Below are 17,203 nucleotides of genomic sequence, written 5' to 3'. Positions count from 1 at the left end.
ACCCCATTATGCCCACAGAATCATCTGCACATGTTTCTCGGGATACCAGTACTGGAATTTATTGCTGAATTCAAAACATTCACATAATGTAGTAGATAGAAATTGTATCATAAAAGTACTATATGCAGTAGTCAACAGTATGATTTAAATTTCTATTTTATTTGGAGCAAGCAGTCCTTTTTATTTCACTTTCCCTTTTCTCAGAATGTTCCTCAAAATTGAGTAATATCCGATAGCTCTCACAACAGAACATATAAATAGGATATATAACCTAAATTTCAGCCTAGCTCCTCTACCGAATTTAATTAGGATATGGGTCCTTGAACAGACAAAGTAACTTGATTTTGCTACTGCAAAAAGGAGATCTCACATCTCACATCTTCCTTCATCTCACTCAGTATGCATCTCACTCTCTCTCTGGTGATGCTACTGGTATAAGCTGAACATTTCAGGAGATGCTTAAATTAAATGAAAGTTTCTTGGAGGAAGCTGACAGTTTTATATTGCATCAGTGTGTTAAATGGATATGCTAGACACCTCATTAGCTGTTTGGGCCAGGACTAATTGTTACTTCTACTACAAGTTGCTTACACACAGACTGCAGGAGCAAGACAGTTTGAAGAAACTATGGGTCTACAGATCACTTTCAAAAGAGATGTTGATGGCAGCATTCACCCTTGAGGTTTTTGGTTTTGGTTTGCTTTTACCAAAAAAAAAATGGAAAAGTAAATCATTAGGTAATCAAGAAAATGTTTTTCTCTGGGATGTTTGTTGCACTCTGAGCAGAAGTTCCAGTATGTATCAGTGTCCTAAAAAAACCAAATTCGACTCTATCTCATTAGAAAAGTAAGCTGATAATATTGTAAAGAAAGTAACATGCCAAAGTAGAAATTGTTACTAAGATCAGTTCTAACTTGCTTCTATTTGTCCACTGGACTGGTACTAGAAACACAAGAGATCATTTGTGCATCAGTGAAACATGAACTCTGTTCATGTGTGTCATTTGCAGCATTCTGTGTGTCACACCGAATGCTGCAAATACAATGGACATTCTGGGGACTAGTTTTCTGTACTGGAGAAACCATAGATTAAAGTGAGCCAAACAGGAAAATTTATATGCCTTCATGCTTCTTGGCAGTAAGACTTTAGGGGAAATAATAATTCTTTTTTCTCCCCCTCCCCCCCCCCTTTTTTTTTTTTCCCCTTCCCTTTTTTGGGAAGTGGTATTTGATTTATGGACAAATTTGGCACTTGGACACAACTGCAATGGGTTCAGCTCTTAAGCAAACGTATGTGCTGGTATCTGGCCATAATGGCTGGCACAAGTAATTTGAACTCATTAGATTTGTCTTTAAATGAACCTATGTGCTTTACTCCCCATATACTTAAAACAGACTCCTTACTGCTACTTATTTTTGTGCACTTTTAATGGCTAACTATGCTAAGCATCCATGAGATGCAGTTATCCCCAAAAGACGATAACTCTAAGTCTTAATGAACACAGGCAGATAAAAAGAAAGCCCTGAATAATGATTTGGGTTTTGTTTTATAGTTATTTGCTATTCAAACATTCTTAAAATTAATCTCTATACAAGCTCTCCCCCAGATTAAAGAAGAACATTTCAGTCACATGGCTATTTCAAATATACATTGTTTGTTCATTTAGATTAAGTTGCACCTTAAAGCTGTCTTCAAGAATGGGATTTCATTGCATTATGTATTCTTTTTTAAAATCCAGAAGCCCCTGAACTCAAATATTTGTGGTGTTAAAAACAATGAAGGGATTTTTTTTTTTTTAAATTGCACTGTCTGCCTAGCAGGCTAATTAAACAAAAATTTCCTTCTGAGATGTGTCCTTGATATTTATCGAGACGTTGGTAGTCTAGGCCTCATTTTCTCTGAGAGCCAGGAACTGTCCTGAAGTCATACTAAAAGCAGTCTGTTTATTTTCTTTTCTGGGTGGTAACTTCTAGCACCCTTACCATATGAAGCTCATAACTGATTTTAGGAATCATAAAACATCAGGGAAAAAATCCATCAAACTGCCTGAAAAAAATGGAGATCTCAATAAGGAAGAATTCAAGATGAGGTATGACAAGAAATTTAAGAAATTTGTATAAGGACAATGTGTAACTCAAAGTTACAGACTCAAAGTTTCTTTTAAGATGGGACAGCCACAACTTGAAGGAACTCTAATGAAAGACACATGCTAAAACAGATGCCAACATGCTTGTGATTGACAGGTACATTTTTTGAATACAGTTGTTCAGAGTTCTTCCCAAACATACAGTTTTGTGAAATGACAACAAATGACTGAGTCCTCTTGTCTTAGAAATGCCTACAGCAAGCATTTAGGTTGGCATGTTGATATTACCCACTTAAGTATGTGTACAATTAATTATATACTAAACCAGCTGGAAAACTGTTGTCCTGATGTTGAAATCATAATTTGAGATGCTATATTAAATTTAAGGGGGAACTTTTCATTCCTAGAATTTAAGGAGTTTATACAACTTTAAATTCCCATCTGAAACCCCAGTTTGACTGTACGAGGTATTTATACAAAAGCTGGCAAAGCAAAACTTCAATTGAGGCTTCTGTCAAATGCTAGTACTATAGTCATATTACATATTTGTAATTTTGAGATCGATTCCAGTCTCAAGTTTGGGGGTGCTTATGAGGGGGGGGAGAATTAATAAATTTAAAACCCAGCTGCAGTAATAAAATAGACCTCTACAATTTACATAGCTAAACTCAGTACGCCAAATTTATCTTTACTTATTACTCATTGAGAAGCTGGTTTAGCTAGTTCTCATAATACTAATTTTGATTTTTTGAAGCTAAATATCTAGACAGTAGTAACTAATGGCTGTGCAATGCCAGCTGTTCCACTGCGGTTCAGCATATAGGCAAGAACTGTTAAAACTCGTATTGCTATCTTCTTTTAATTTTTGGTCTATTTAAGCCGTGTTCTGAACCTTGGAGGAATTTTTTACTTCCTTTTTGATGCATTTAATTTTGAATTGAGTTAATTTCTTTTGCTTAAACCAGAGTTTACCACAGCGAATGGGTATTCTTAACTCTGCTGGTGTAATCTTTCTCAGACATGCACAGGACAATCTGCTGAATCAACGTAATCTCTAATCTGCACCCTGTAATCGTGCAGCTGCTCTCTCCGCGCGTAGTTACGTAATCCTTGTGGCTACAGAACAAAACAAGGTACAAAACCCACAGGCGCGATTTTAAGAATATTCTTCCGTCAAGGTACAAAACCTCACCAGGCGCCCGCCGCCAGCCCCCGCGACCCCCGGGCTGAAGCTGCCCCTCTCAACGAGTTCCCTCCCGCCTCAGCCCACGATCTCCCCGCGCTGGGCCTCCCACCTGCCCGCACTGTCTCGGGGGCTGGCGATAGCGCCGCAGCGGCTCCTGCCGCGAGGGGACCTGCTGGGGGCGGGGGGCCCGCCCCGCCCTCCTCTGGCGCCTCACCTTCCCCAACCCGTCGTACTACAGCGCTTGCAGTCCGCCGCCGCGATTGGGTGAGAGGCGCCCACGTGGCACGGGGCGAGCACGCGCGCGCGCCCCCTTTAAACCGCCTCCCCCCTTTGCTGCCGCGCACCGACCTGAGCGACGGCCCGTTGTTTCCTAGGCGACCCGCGAGGAAGAGAGGGCGCGCGCTGGCTCGTGCGCAGGCATTCCCCCTCCCCCCCTTCCTCTGGCGGCTCCGCGCGAGGCGCGCGCCGGACAGTTGGTGGAGCGGAGCTACGCGGGTGCCGGCGGAGCTGGCAGCAGGCAGCAGGTATGTGCCGTGCCCCGGCGCGGCCCTGCGTGGCGCTGGGGAATCCCCTCCGGCTCCCGGTGTTGCCGTACGCTCTGCTGCCGCGGCGGGCCGCCCCTCGGGGGGCCGGGCGGGCTGGGCGGCCCGGCGGGGTCCCTGCGCCGCTCTGACAGTGCTGCGCTGGCGTGCGGAGCGCGAGGAGCTGTTCTGCGGCGGAGAAACTTTCGCGGCGGGCTCTGCCTCACGCCAACTTACCGGCGGCGGGGTCGCGGCGGTCTTGGGGCGTCCAGCCGCGGGCCGGCCTGCGGCGGGGGGTTACGGGGCCGGACCCTTCTCCCGCGGAGTCAGTCAGGCTGCGGGCGGACCGGGAGCGGGAAGTGTATAGCCGTGCCCGCCTGCGGTGTGGGGTCGCGGTTGCCCAGACGCGTTGGTTCGGCGTTCCTTTTTCAGGGTAGGGGGCCTGCAGGGTCAGGCGAGGCGAGGGGCTGGGGGCCGCGCGCTCCTCCCTCCTCGAGGCGCTTCCGCCACCACTTCTGGACCGAGTGCCCACAGCCGGACCCCGGTGGGTCCCGCGCCTCAGGTCGCGCGCGGTTTTCCAACTTCTGGCGCGCGACTCCCGAATCGTTAGTATCTTCGCTAAAGTCTCGTCTACAAGGCGCTTTAATTCTCGTTTTGCGCGAAAACCATCCTAATGTCTAACGTTTCTGCCATACGGCCCCTTGAACAATTTCTAAACTGAGAGTGCTATGGATGTATAAGATGCTGCAGCTCTTTTGGGGAACTCTGTACTAGAGTAGCACCATTGTTTAATAAGAAAACGAACAGTAGATTTCTTGTTTTTTTTAAAGTTTAAATCAATGTAGGCTGGTTTTAACTATGGAACTTTTAGTTTGCCTTCCATAAAAATGTAGTATGCTAAATAGGCCTTTTTGGTTACATCTATAAAACTGAGATTTGTGAATTGTGAGTATTGATGTGCTGTAACAGGATAGCATGTTACAGCAACTTTACTTGAGGAAATTAGTATGTGAACGTGTGTGGCTTCAAAGTTTGTTAGTATGCTGAAGTTAGGAAAAGGATCTGCTAAATGCATCACTAGCAGAATTTCTTGCATGAGGTTTTGAGAGCTAGACAGCCTACAAGCTTCATATTAAATAGAGTATGCACCTGACACCACTGTAACAGCAGCAAAATACTAGATCTGCAAAAGGAGTGAAGTGATTAATTATGCAAGGGTCTTTACAGCTGTGAATGCACCCAGAAGGGAAGGCTCATTGGTTCTGAACACAGGACACCTGCCATGTTGCAGGCACAGGGTGAGGAATTGCAATTTGTGATGTGACTTTCAGGAATCCTAGGGCGGTTTGCAGGACTTACTATGAGAATTTCTGGAAAGAAAGAAGGGTAAGAAAGCTCTATGCTTTTTTAGGTGCTGTAAAACACTATTACCTAAGCACAGATCAAGTGAGACAATGTTGATACTCAGTGGTGTTCTGGTATATCCTGTGAAAATTCTGCAAGTTTCTGCAGGACACTTTTGAAAAGGTTATTAATAGCACGTTCGTGTTAGGGAACAGTTATAAATTAGTCCATACAAAAGTAGTGTTTAAGTGCTTTGCAACAAGATACTTTGATTAATGTTATTCAGCAGTTACCTTGTGTGTTACTTGGTCCTGTGAACAATATTTATGCTGTGAGGCAGTATGTTCTGTGCAGGGAAGGGGCACTCCTCATTGACTGAGGATACAGAAGAAGAAGCAAGCATGTATTGCTTTAAACATATTATGGTTCCTAAGCACTGTGAGCAGTATGCTGACAGTGAAGTGACTGCATGAGTGAAGCAATGCGTGCACATACTTGTTCCCGTATGTTTCTGAACAAAGTGGAGTTTTTGCAGCTCTGTCCTGATGCTACCCATTGAATTTCAAAATTGGCTTGCCTCTGTTTAGTGCAAAGTGAGCTTTTTTTTGTCTGGAGGGTGAGAAGAGATGGAAGTTGTACAAAAAGTTAGATGTGTTTAGTAGGTAGCAACTATGCTGAAGAAACAGTGGTCAAAGGAGACATAGAGCAAGAATATGCATCAATTATGCCAGCTTCATATCTGGAGTAGTAGGTGAGATTACGATCTTAACTCCAACCAGTCTGTGAAAAGGTCAGTAAGAAAATTAAGATGTGAGCTGTGTGTGCTTGCAGTGCAAGTACTAGTGCAAGTCTGCTACTCAGCTGAATTATTTTCAGCATGTGACTGACAGCATAAATGCTGAACATAATGCACAGTGTAGCTGTTTCCCCTGCTACTGTGTCAGTTCCCCAAAGGTTAGTTAGGTCTCTGCATGATCACAGTTCTGAGGGTGCCCTGTGGAAGATGCATACAGCTTAGGGTACTCCCCTTTTCCCAGGTACTGTGGGGCTATCACTCCAGCTTGAGTTCTGCAGTCACTCGAATGGTTGAACTTGATGATCTTAAAGATTTTTTTCAACTGAAAGGATTCACTGACTCTGTGAAACCTGGCTATGTGTCAGCTTGCTGCTCCATCTCTGATGGTCTATACACTGCAATTTTGAGTGCAGAAATATTGCATCACAGATCACTTTTAGCACAGCAGGACAGAACCAACGAACATCAAACATGATCAAGTACATGGTTTCAGCATTATTACGTGTGATTACATCCAAATTAGGAGAAGCTGCATTGCTCTACAAGATCCTGAAATGACTAAAATCTACCTCTTAATATATCATCAGTAGTCATTTCAATTAGTTGCATTACTTGGGAATAGTATAACAATTGACTGAATGGTTTTTCATAGGATAAAACTGACTGCATACTCTGTAAGAGCAACAAATAGTATATTATATCGGTATAGTGTTGCTCAGCTCATCTGCTTCCTGGACAGTGGGATTGCTTAACAGACGAAATACTTTATCCTTATGAACACTGCAGAACCAACATTGACATAGGAGAATGAGCTGCAGCCCTTTCTGCCTTGTGTTACCATCAAAAGTGTCAACTAAGTACTCTTTTCAAATCTTCATTGCTATTTGGTATGCGAGAGGAATATGTAATTTGATTCCTCCTTTTCCTCTCCCTGGTTCTAGCCTGGTGCTGTATGCTGTTAAAACTTGTTTGCCCTGCTCTTGTTAGGCTCAATAATATGAGGGCTAAATCTGCAATCAGTAGTGCTGGAAAATGAGTTTGGGTGTTTCTGACAATTTTCTCTGTCAGTGCTTTCAGGAGTTTTTTTGATGGACATGAGCATACTTGGTGAAATTTCATCTTATGGAGAAAAATAATAAAAGTGGGTTTGTTATCACCAGAGTAGAGCTTGGCCCTTTGGCTTTAGAGGCTCCTGCCCAAAGTGAAAGGAAAGCTTTTCTCTGCCGAGTTCTTAGGTGGGGCATTGGGTGTCAGAGGCTAGGTGACAGTAGGTGGTTTACTTCAGTCTCTCTGTCATGTTTCAGTCCACCTATTTTCTGGATTTAGGATTTGTCTTGACAAGAGTGATGTATTAGGGTTTAATTCTTAATTTAGTTATGAGGTTACGGTGAGCTCTGTTACAACTACGTAATCTTGTTGAAATGGCTGGTTTTGCGTATGAGTAGCAATGGAGGCTTCCTAATGATACTTTTGTTATTAACTAAGCATTATAAAATGCAGTAGCATCTTATTTCTTGCTTTATTAAAAAGCAAGAATATTTTCTAGTAAAATTTTCAGCATCAAGAAGTTCATTCTCTGTTTTAATTCCATTTTATCTTGTCTAGGGTTTAATGTTGCTTTAGTATTTCAACTATAAGTTTTCTTTCTGGTGGCAATTACTATATCTTTCCTTGTATCATGTAAACTACCATGTGCAGCTATAGCATTACACACCAATGACACTACATTTACAAAATGTATGTCTAAATATTTTGGTTGAGAAGTCAGACCTGTAAGTTAGTGAGCATCTGGTTTAGTATTACACAGATATAGTTGTGTCTCGTGAGCTGCCCTGTTCAATGAATGAGCCAGTGATTCGCAGGAAAAATGGTATGTGATCTTAACAGTTGAAAGAGAATTAATGCAAACAGAGCTGAAGTCATATGTTGTTTTAAAAATTATACTTCCTAATTTTCATGAACTTAACTTTCAACCCAAATAACCTTCTTGCAAATTAGTTTCTAACGTGGTACCTCTTAGTATTGCAGATTTTATCTGGTGCGGGGTTTTTTGTTGAGGTTTTTTTGTGGCATTTCTTTTGTTTGTTTTTGTTTGTTTGGTTTTTTTTAATATTATATTATTTGCAGGTATAAGCTTTCTTTGTTGACCTTCAGTCCCTAAGTGGGATTTGAGCCTTCAGTAATGATTTCTAATTCAGGTAATTGCTTTACTTGGTAATTTGTTACTTGGTGAAGGAGTAAGGACTTTCATGGCCTGTCTTTGTCTTGGGAAGCAATGGGTGAAGTCTGCTGTCTGTCCTTCCACTGCATTTTTGCTTCAGCAGCCTGCGAGTGTTCCATAGCATGCTGCTGCTCTGCTGTCAGAGGTGCAAGCAGACTAGCCATCACGTACATGGAATTCATGTCTGTTTGATTTCTTTTTTTCTTTTTAAGAGTCCACCAAATACTTGATTGAAAAAAGCAAGCAGGCATTGGAAAACTTTTCCATTGAACTGAATAGATTGCCATGAGACAAAGAGCATCTCTGCTATTTTGGGGAACTTCAAAGACTGCCTGCAAACCAGGTAAGTGTCAGAGCTTCTCAGGAAAGTTGCAAAAGTCTTTGTAGTGGAAAGTGTTATGTCTGGTATTTAAGTGTGCCTACCAGCTTTTTCCACTAATAGAAAATGAAAGTTCATGGATAAGTTTTATTGAAGTTGGTGATGCTTTTGCTGTTGAATTATTTTAGTATTTTGCCTTAAATGCTTTTGTTCAAATCTTCTAAATCTTTTCTTACAGCAAAGTACACCATGTGGACTACCAGTCAGTTTATCTGCTGGGACAAATTTAAGGAAAGCTCTTCTTTAAAATAAACTCTGTAATAATTAAAGTTAACAAACGTAAACGTGAGTCATGTAGGGTGTCTCAGCTAGCAAGCAATTCATAGTTTTTCTCTGTATCTAATAGTGACTGGAGTTTACAACTCACATCCAGTAAATAATTACGTTAGTAGCTGAAATGATAAAATCAGCTCTGAAAAACAACTTTTTAACTGGTGAGATAGGGTTTGAGGTTTACATGTTAACTTGTACAAGTGTCTCACAAAAAAAAAAAAAAGGCAATCTCAAAGGTTTTCCTTGCATATATTTACTGTTTTTCTTCTGTTACCAGCTGCCATTTCCAGAAAGCTGAATGCTCTTTTTTTTTGTTGGTTTTGTTTTGGCTTTTTGTGGTGGGTTTTTTTGTTGTTGTTGTTGTTTTTTAGTTTTAGGTTTTTTTCTTTTCTGCCTGCTTAGTCTTATGAAGAAGTACTTTCTGAGCAGGGAGCAGTCATGTAATTAAATAGATATGTTTAACTTTGAAAGATGTTATTTTTAGGACTAGCTCAAAAGGGCAGGTACTCCTTGGAGACATTATAATATAGCCAGATTATCTGCTCTAACTGAAAAAGGAATGCATGACTTTGGTAGCATCCGAGTTTACTAAACAGTTTTTGACGCATGTTAACTTTGGGCACAAAGAAGTTCAAAGGAGGCTGTGGAATAGGCACAGCTTCTGAGCCTCTTGGCTCTCGGTGCTGCATCAGAAGAAGCGTCGGCCTCCAAAGAGGCTGACCCTTTGAAGAAATGTCTTTGTTTCTTCCCTTCTCTTCATTAGGGCACTGGTGATGCTGGTTCTTTTCCCCATGCTTGTAGCGATGGCTTTTTTGTTGGCTTGTACTCTGTTGAATGGTACATATACAGGTATGTATGTACCTGCCTAGCAAGGATTATGCTGGAGGCAGCAGCTGTGCCCTAACTGCCTCCTGGCCATTGCTTCTCTGTGCTTCAGTTCCTCAGGTACAAGGAACAGAGAAGTTTGTGTAGGCTTCTGGTGCACGAGTTGACAGCCATTCTGCTGGGATATTTATTTTCCCTCTCTCCATCCTGTTTTTCTGATACATACTTCCTCACTTTTCCACATTTCAGCACAGAGGGCATACGTCAGTGTGCTCTCTATCTGGTTGCTACTTATGGTGAAATCATTATGCAGGCAAATTTGGCCTCATCCTGAATGTCTTATGTAGGTAAAGATGTTAAGAGAGTGACAGCTGAAGTGTTTATTCTGAACCATAAATGGGAATGAACACAGACAACAAGCACAAAGGTGCTTTCTGAATATTTTGAGTCTTCTCCTATGTTGAAAAATACTCGTACTAGTATTTAAAGTACAATAGTGGGAACCTCATTGTGTTGTAGCCTGTTAAAGTACAGATGAAAAGCAAGTCTCATCCCAGAGGATTTGCAGTCTAAATACATTTTAGTAAGAACATTGTGAATGGTGACAGATGCTTAGGAAAACCTTATTTATATATGTACTACTGTATATAGATTATTAAAAATTCTGTTGATGGTTTTTCATCCTAGCACAAGCTGGTAACATAGTCTCTTTAAATGCATGGCAAATACTAAATTCTTTTTTCAGTAGGAGTTTGGGGTTTTTTTACGTGACCTTTTAAAGAACCTTGGTTAATGTATGTCTGGTGCATTTTGGGTATATTGGGATAGTTCTGTTTGTCTGTGTCACACAGATCAGCACTAACAAAGAGAAGTTTCATCACCTTTGGCAACGTGTACATTTTTAGTTGTCATCAGACTTCATATTGTTAACATTGAAACTGTGATAACCTAACTTTCTTCTAGTTGTCTAAAGCAGTACCACAGAAAAAAACCCAATTGGGTTGTATTTATAGTGTAATATTTTGAGATCTTACCCAAAAAGAAGAGCACCTACAAAAATAAATTTCAAATTCAATTTATTTTGTACATATGACAGCTAATGTTTGTATATTGTCTCCTTTGTTAGTCAATAGTTTGTTTTTCATGTAGCCACATGGAAAAACTTCTGTTTTTTAAAACTAGAAGAGGTGATTGTAAAACTAGCAAGTAAGAGAGTCAGAAGCAATTAATTTACCTGAAACAGCCTTTCTTGCTGTTTAGATCAGGGGTCCTCAGCAATGCAGTGATCCCACTTTGACATGAAAGTGCTTGTGGACTGGTAAATACAGTTCTAGTGTTGAGAAGAAGAGTGGCTAGAGTTTGTTCACTGCATTCTTTAAAGTTTATATTTTGCTTGGAACAAAAGCGCAGTTAAGTGTTTAACCCAGCATTGGGGTTTGTTGCCTTTTTTCCTTCTAGAGTCAGTTAAAAAGACTGTAGATATCTTTCTGGGAAGGTTTTGTCCTCTACTGAAATAGGCAGTAAGAAGTTCAAGTTATTCAACAAAACCTGAGTTTTGAGACTTTGAATGAACTGGTTTTGAACAGATATGCAGTACATTACTGTATCTTCTAAGTGTTTTAGAATGGAAATCCAACCCTCACTGCACAGCTATGAAGCTAGACTGACAGTGGGAATACTAAGTAGTTTTGGGCAGAAGGGAATATTTGATGGCTTCTTTTACAGTCTCACAACAGCTATGACATGTCTGTTGGTGATCTATAGCTGAATATCTGTCATAGTAGTGTCACGGAGGAGAGCCACCTCTGCTGTCTGAAACTGAATGGTAGGGCCTGTTAAATCACATCTGAGCTGTGTCTTGCAGTACTTTGTGGAAGGCTTGTGCTCTGTAGAATTTTTTTCCAATTGATAAAGTGGGGGGAGAAGAAGGTGGCACAGAAAACCCTGAAGATTTGCTTTTAGCCCCCAAAATTCAGAGACTGTGTAGAGGTGGGATGTTTTTTAAATGCACCCTGTTGTATGACTTGCATTACGTCTTCAGAAATACATTGTTCAGGACCTTATTGAAGAGTAAGTCTGTGATGGATGTAACTGTGATATGCACATCTTCATGGATAACTTCACCAAACTTGGCTTCCTTACATTGTTTTCTAATGTGAAAATGGTAGTCTGTTCCTTGTGAGACAGAAATAACTGACAAGGCAGTTTCTCTCGTCTTAGGAGTCAGGATCTGTCCACAGTCATCATAGTGATTCTTGAGAAAAAAAGTTTAGATTTAAAGATACTAGGCTTGCTGCTGTTGAAGAACTTCTTTCAGTCTGAGATGATTTCTGTTTTTTCAGGGGAAGGGACTATAGTCAAAGCAGATGGTAGCCTGACAAAGCCTAAATATGAAAGCACTGGATAGAGTGAACTAGCAAAGAAAGACTGATTGGTTATTTTTTTGCTATGTTTGGAAATGTGGCCAGGTCTCAGAGTGCCTAGGTGACTAGCATCAGCTGGTATCAGATTGATATTTGTTGGGTTAAATTAAGTTGTTGTATCATTTAGTGAGAAACGATCCATGTTCTCATCTCAAAACACTGTTAACCAGCACTATACCAGACTGTCTTGGTGAGGAGATTTCATAGACTGAGTGAACATGTGAAGTGTTCTCTCTTCTGCTTCATGCCTTCTGGTAAGGATGAAGGTACATAGGGTGAATTGATTGGGAAATACAGGCTTGAAGAGTTTGCTCTGTCAAGAGAGGGAGGACTTCATTCTCTAGTGCCTGTGTATCTCATGGGCTTTAAATATCGCCTCAAAACGTACTTGCTTTTTGTTATGGGCTGTGTGGCTCAGGCGCTTTCTCTCCAGGTAATATCCAGTGTAATGAAGTACTTCTTTTGATTACAGTGCTATCATAAAGCAGTGCAGAGTGTTCAAAATATTAAATTATAAAATGGAGAATCTGGTATTGGAGGAAAAAGAGGTCACAGTGGTACTTTGCTTTCCTAGAAGTGTATCTGATCTTTGGGCAGTGTGCTGGTTTTGTTTAAATGGTTTCAGAAAGCACTTCCTGTCTGAAAAAGGCTGTTGTTCTGTTAGTTTCCCTGGGTATATAAAGCATACTGGATGAACAACGTTTGGCAGAAGAGGAGCATAATTTTATGCTGTAGGCAACTCTCTCTAGGTCAGAAGACTCCATGTTATCAAGTAACATATTACAGACATTCAGAACTTGCACAGTACCTTGATTATTTGTTGAATAAGTGTGTTTTGTTAAGCAGATAATAGTACTGTTTGCATCCAGAGCATAGGTTTGAAGTATATGACGTAGAGAATTTTAAATTATCTGTTATACACCTGATATAAAAGCTAAGAACAGAGTTCAGTAAAAGTTTTTACAACAGCAAAGACCGTCACACTTGAATGTCACACTTGGAGTAACTGTGAATGTCACACTCGGAGTAACTGTATGCTACCAGCAGTTCTTGAAGTGTCTAAGAGATTTATTTTTTTTTAGTTTGTTGAATTTAATTGTATGTTTGTCTATAGCAGCTTAAGACCATACAGCCTGCTTAAATATAGGCTGCATTAGAAACCAACCAAACAAAAAACCCACAAACAAACATCAAACAAAAAAACACAATAGAAAATACCGTGAAGAATAAAAATGTTTAGAAGCTTCCTAAACTGCTTGAGAGAAGAGAGAGGAAAAGAAATAGCGCAGGAGAACAAGTGTACAATGAAGATGCACAAGTAGAAGTTACAAGAGAAACAGTGTGCCTTTCTGTCACACTGTAACTTATTTTACTTATCTACAGAAGAGAAAGTATTTCTTTGGCTTTTTAATGCTTTGGGACCTCAAGGTGGAATAAAACATTATTGACTACAGTGTCAAGAGTGATAATTTTTTGCAAGTATGTCAGCGTACGATCTAAGGTAAGTTTACAGGTTCCTCTGGGCACTCACTCACATAATCTTATGCTTGAAGTTAACTATCAGCTTGGTAAAATCCCTAATTGCTTCAGTACTCTGAAGAGCTGGGAAACAGGTGATGACGAACTCTAAATTTGGTCCTCCTTAAGACAATCATCTTATTTTTTTTGCCCGCAAGCTGGACTTAAAAGGAAAAGCAATAAGGTGATAAAATTATTGCCTTAAAGGACAACAGAAGTGATCAAACATACTCGAAGTAATGGATGTAGCATATTCAATTAATCAAAACAGGTGTTCTGTGTCTGTGACTGTTTAGCCTGCAGAAGATCAGTCTGCCTTGCAGTAGAGGAGTTGTATTTTCAGTATGAGCTATATACCCATTTGAGCTGTGATCAGCACTCTTTGCTTCCCTAAGGAGATGGCAGTGATTGTAGCATTTATCATACATAAAGGAATCTGTCTTGCTGTATATAGCTGCCAAAAGACACGTGAAAAATAGTGACACAGAAGGCAGTGCCCATGATTTCGGTAACTCAAACCAGCTGGTGAACTAAGGAACTTGCTTCTCCACTTCTCACCTGAACCCCATATTTATCCACAAGTGTAGTTTTGAGTCGGGCTGATTCAGGAGTCTGTCTGTAAAGAAGTCTGCCAGCAGAATACTGTCTGAAATGCTGGTATGGCGGTCTGTGCATGTAGCTCTTGACTGGTGCTGCAAAGATGCCTAGGTAAAAACAAGGTCTCATTCACTCCATAAGTTGAGTACACAGGTAGAATGCTGTGGTTTACATTAAAATTAATTTTTTGAAAATGAGGGGAAACGATGGGCAAGAGTTTGAATTGTTGGTGTTCAAGGAAAAATTCAAATTTATACTAGTGATTTAATAATAGCAGGGAGTTTTCCTGGATTATTTAGGATTGAACAAAGCCCAGAATGTAATTCTGCTACCATTGAGCAGCCCTATGACTGGAGCAAAAACATAGAACGGAGGGCAAAAGTATCTCTATTTAGGGAATGGAAAATGGAGCACACTGAAGTAGCAGAGTGCTTTTTTAAGGAAAAACACTGGAGGTTTGAACTTTGCTTTAGTCCTTTTCTTTATAATGTGACAAAGATGATGGATCAGTGATTCTGTCTTGGCAAAGCTAAGGCTGCTTTTTGGGAAATGCAGCAAAATAGCTTTAGAGGCTACTCTGGGGACGCTTACAGAATTGCGCTCCTATGAGAAGCCTGGGCCTCTGCAAGGGAAGGAGGAAGAAAGGACTTGCAAGCCAAGATCAAAACAAAAAATGCTATCTAGAGGTGCCTTACTTGACCTGTTTTTCAGTTCTCTGCTACCGGCAGTGAAGCTACTTGGTACTTAATTTCTAATGACTTGCATCATATCAGGCTAAGCATTCTATTCCTTTCACCCCAAAGGACTGAACTGTAAGGATTCTTGTGATTTGAGCAAGGAAAGTGATATGTAGCAACACTTACTGAATCTACGTGCTGGATGGACCCAGCTGCTCCCCTTCTTGCCTGTCAAGGAATTTGAAATCAATGGCATTCAAGGTGCTAATTGTTCATTTAACATTGAAATGAAAAGATGAATGATGATATGGGTATGTCCATAGCTAGAGCACATGTATCTGCTGTAAAAGGTATATGACAGTGTTGTATCCAAGCTTCGATTTTTGTAATTTTTGAGGTGGTTTTGTGTTTGTTTCAGTGTATGGTTAAGTGCATGTTTAAACTAGCTCTCATCTTTTCCCCCAGGTATCGTTTTGCATTTTTATGATTGTTTATAACTGAAGCATCAGAGGAAACCTTTGAGGCATGCGTATTTAATAAATTGATATCTAGTAACACTTTTGCAGTCTATTTGCCTCAAAAATCCTACCAGGTTTTTTCTTAAATCAGCAAGTAAGATCTCTTGCTCTTCCCTGGTTTTGCACAAGTTTTGACAATGTATCCACTGAAGAAGTGCATAGGTCAGGGCAGGAAAAGCCCGTTTGACTTGTGGAATTGTTGTCATCATCTATTTTCCTGCCTTCAGAGCTCTCATTAATGTCATCCGGCAGCAGAGATTCAAGTTTGATTCATACTTTACACTGAGGTGTCTCTGGGACAACTACTCATCCCATTGATTTACTGTTGATATTTTTATGCTGACTGTAGCAAGAGCGGGGAAATGTTTAAGGAGAAATATTTTACGAATTGTAGCTGTACTTGTCTTTTGGACACAAACTAGTACAGCAGAAGGGTACAAGTGACCAACCATCTCTCTGAGCTGTCGATGGAGTGCAGTTTGAGAACATCTGGACTGTAAAATGCACCTCTTGAACTTTCATTGATTAGTTCCTTGGGCTGTCAGCCATGAAGTATATTTTTAGATACTTGCAGTAGATCTTACTGCATGTGAAAGAATACCAAATACCGTAGTTTCTCAGCTGCTGGTTTTCAGTAAGCGGGGAAAAAAAGGATTTTTGTGTAAGTAGTTAATTTGCTGCTGCATTGCAGACTGCAGTTTGTACAGTTCTACCTGAGTTAAGTTTAAACTTGGCAGCCTGGCAACTGTACTGAAGTCCAGCTGCAACCGTGGTAGCTCAGCACTAGCTTCTCTCTGATCCAAAGAGGGAAACACTTGGCCTGGACACAGTAAAGCAATTGTTTCTTTCAGTAAGCCATCTTTTCTAAAAGCAAGGGAAGAATCAGCTGTTAAGGGCAATGTCCATTTAAAAAAAAATAATTAAACTTTACTTGTTAGTGGAATATTTTTCAATGTCTAATCTATCTTTAGTTCAAGACAGATTTTTTTTTTCTGTCCTGAAACATTTTTCCATGCGATCTTTCATTTTTTTCTGAAAGATCTGATGTTCAGTGCAATAGATTTAGTAAACCAAACTATAAGCTCTTTAGTACATACTTATTCAAAACTGTGTGATCTTATTTCTGCAAACATTGTTTAAAACTAGATCAAGCACTTTGGAGGGTTTATGTCCCTTTAAAAAAAGTAGAATGTGAATAACAAAAGAACAGGCCAGTTTTTCTTGTCCCGAAAGACTGTTTATTTGTTAGAAGCTTAAAAATCAATGAATTCTGATTGCCATCTTAGTATCTTTCCCAAGATGGTAAGATACTGCCTCTTTAAACATCTTGTTGGTCTTTGCAACAAGCAGTTTGTGTCATTTTCTACTGCTTGTTTTTACAGCATCAAGTGCGGTAAATTTCTGACCTGAGGCCTGTATAATCTTAGTTCCTTGCAAATATTTTTATTTTATTGCAGAATTTGATTTAATTTTGTATTTTATTTTTCTGAATCAAACAATTATTTTCGGAAGATTTTATATATGTATATAAAAAACCCCAACAATGTATACTTAGAATACAGAGAATATTCTTTCTGTTGGGAAGGGGTGTTTTTCACTGACATGAGTGCCAGACCAAAAGTCAGAAGCATCAATTTATCCAGACTCAGACTTTGAGTTTAGTTAGGGAGTCATACTCACTGAAAGTACTGGAGATGGATAAATTTAGAAGATATTGATTGAATGGATTGGAGGGGTTGGTGCAATGTTGACATAAAAATATTTCTGAAAATTTTCCAGTAGTTTGACCAGAAGCTCATAGAGATAGAGCTTCTTGGTCTCATTTGTTTGTCTTTGGAT

The sequence above is a fragment of the Indicator indicator genome, chromosome 16 (genome assembly GCF_027791375.1).
Source record: "Indicator indicator isolate 239-I01 chromosome 16, UM_Iind_1.1, whole genome shotgun sequence".
Taxonomy (NCBI): Eukaryota; Metazoa; Chordata; class Aves; order Piciformes; family Indicatoridae; genus Indicator; species Indicator indicator.
The sequence above is the reverse complement of the archived record's forward strand: the minus strand, read 5'-3'. Positions refer to the sequence as shown.